At 38.8% G+C, this 3,088-nt stretch overlaps 1 pseudogene; it reads left to right on the forward strand.

Annotated features, from left to right (window-relative positions):
- LOC116085871 overlaps positions 1–3,088 on the forward strand; it is a 26,475-nt pseudogene that overhangs the window by 22,982 nt on the left and 405 nt on the right.

Genomic DNA, 3,088 nt, shown 5'->3' on the forward strand with positions numbered 1-3,088 from the left:
CGAAAGCTTTACCTGTGATCAGTCACTTGGGGATCATGCCTTTAACACACCAACCTTCTTTTAAGTCAACACATAATATTTAAGTGTCTGTCAGACTGTATTCATCAGAAGAAAGGGAATCCTTTAAATAATTTACATTCAGGTAGTGTGAGGCTAAATGTCATCCTGACTCTATGCCAGTGTCCTTGAGTCATCTGTAATTTTACCTTTTATACTGCATATATTATCTGTAGAAATTTATAAAGTTAATATTTCTAAAAATGTTTGTCATGACTTATTCTGTGCTCTACTAAGTATACTAGTGCCTATCACCAGGGAAATACTGCTTTGATTTAGCTTTTTTGTGAATTAAGCATGTTATTTTTACTCTATTGAGTTTAATCCTTTATAATATAATTTTTACAATAAATTCCTTCATTATATAATTTTTATACTAAATGGGTGATCATATTTTCCTTATAATCTGTTACAATATTTGCCTCTGATATGTTTTCTAATGTGGTGGCGTGGGGCTGTGGGAGGGGCTGCCTCAAGCTGGCTCATGCTAAGGCATCCCCTCCAAAGTACCAGTCATATGATGGGTCTAATATAAAATCAAGTTTATTTGGGGGCATGAAAAGGGGGTGAGAAGGGAGTGGTGGCAGAGAAAGAAAGGGGGTAGAGAAGGATGGAAAGAGAGAAGAGAGAGAAAGAAGGGAAGAGGCTTGTGAATATAAGTGCCCACAGAGGCCAGAATTAGCCATAGGAATCCTTTTAGCTAGTTACAGGTAATTAACTGTAAGCTGTCTGCTGTAGGTGCTGAGAGGCAAACCATCTTCTGTAAGTGCAGTAAAGGGTCATAATCTCTGAGTACCTTTCTAGACCTTAATCTGTATTTTAATGTACAGATTTAATTTTGTTAATAATCTGCATCATCTGTACTCTATTTTGGTTAGTTTATATTTAATTCTTTTATCTCTAGCTAAAATATTAATTGGCTTATGTTTATATTTTCTAGTTTTCTACGCATATAACTATATTCATGCATCTTCATTTCACTATTGCTTAGGTAAAAAACTTGGGTTTAAAAAATGAATAACTTGGTTTTCTATTGCCAAACTGCTATATAATTTACACATTGAGTTTTACCAACAGATTATGCAGAATTATATACCAAATATTTGAGATATTTGACTACTTATTTGTGGATATTGCGATATTGTCATTGATTTTACTTTGCAACATTTTCCCCCTTGTATCATAACTACAGGAAATTTGAAATATTTTGTTCATGTATTTGTTTTTTTCACAGTATTCTGGGTACTCAAAAAGAAATATTATTTTTTTCTTATACATGTATTTTGATTTGTATTAGACTTAACTATTTGCATTTTCAGTCAAGACTGTAGGCCATCTGGGAGTTGGCAGGCTGGCTGGCCAGAGGCACAGGTACATGTAAAGATTTTTTTGGCAGTTGAGGGTGGCCTACTAGGATCACATTTCTCTAATTTCTTCTTGTTCTGTGTTGGCAAAGAAATGTGCCCAAATGAGCAAGCTGTTGAAGCCAGCCGCTACTCCAGGAGTGAATGGAATAAGTGTCATTCATACTCAGGCACATGCCAGTGGCTTATAACAGGTTCTTCAGCTGGTACCCGCTGGGTCTGGGTGAGGAGGCAAAGCTGTGCTTGCAAGGACGCTAAGTAAACCACCAATGCAGAGAACAGAACAATATGGCCAAGAAAAAGAGCCGGTTAAAAAGCAAGCAGATTTGCATTTCCCTTATGACTAAGGATGTTGAACATTTCTTTAGGTGCTTCTCAGCCATTTGGTATTCCTCAGTTGAGAATCCTTTGTTTATCTCTGTATCCTATATTTCAATAGGGTTATTTGGTTCTCTGGAGTCTAACTTCTTGAGTTCTTTGTATACATTAGATATTAGCCCTCTACCAGATATAGGATTGGTACAGATATTTTTCCCAATCCGTTGGTTGTCCTTTTGTCCTATTGATAGTGTCCTTTGCCTTACAGAAGAAAATCAAAACAACCCTGAGGTTCCACCTCACACTAGTCAGAATGGCTAAGATCAAAAACTCAGGTGACAGTAGATGCTGACAAGGTTGTGGAGAAAGAGGAACACTCCTTCCTTGCTGGTGGGATTGCAAGCTGGTACAACCACTGTGGAAATCAGTTTGGCAGTTCCTCAGGAAACTGGACATAGTAGTACCAGATAACTCAGCTATACCACTCCTGGGCATATATCCAGAAGATGCTCCAACATGTAATAAGGACACATGTTCCACCATGTTCATAGCAGACTTATTTATAATAGTCAGAAACTGGAAACAACCCAGATGTCCCTCAACAGAGGAATGGATACAGAAATTTTGGTACACTTACACAATTGAGTAATACTCAGCGATTAAAAATGGATTTATTAAATTCTTGCGGAAATGGATGGACCTGGAGAATATCATCTGAGTGAGGTAACCCAATCACAAAAGAACATACATGGTATGCACTCACTGATAAGTAGATATTAGCTCAGAAGATCGGAATACCCAAGGTACAACCCATAAACCACAAGAAACTCAAGAAGAAGGAAGACCAAAGTGTGGATACTTTGATCCTTCTTAGAACAGGGAACAAAATCCCATGGAAGGAGTTGTAGAGACAAAGTGTGGAGTAGAGACTTAAGGAAGGACAATCCAGAATCTGCCCTACCTGGGAATCCTTCCCATATTCAGTCATAAAATCTAGACACTGTTGTGTATGCCAGCAATTGCTAGCTGACAGGACCCTGATATAGCTGTCTCCTGAGAGGCTCTGACAGTATCCAACTAATACAGAAGTAGAGGCTCACAGCTATCCATTGGACTGAGCACAGGGTCCCCAATGATGGAGCTAGAAAAAGGAGCCAAGGAGCTGAAGGGTTTGTAGCCCCATTAGAGGAACAACAATATTAACTAACTAGTACCCTCAGAGCCCCCAGGGACTAAACCACCAACCAAAGAGTACACATCAGGGGACTCATGGCTCCACCTGCATATGTAGCAGAGGATGGCCTAGTCAGTCATCAATGGGAGGAGAAGCCCTTGGTCCTGTGAAGGTT

This window comes from Mastomys coucha, chromosome X, assembly GCF_008632895.1.
Source record: "Mastomys coucha isolate ucsf_1 chromosome X, UCSF_Mcou_1, whole genome shotgun sequence".
Classification (NCBI taxonomy): Eukaryota; Metazoa; Chordata; class Mammalia; order Rodentia; family Muridae; genus Mastomys; species Mastomys coucha.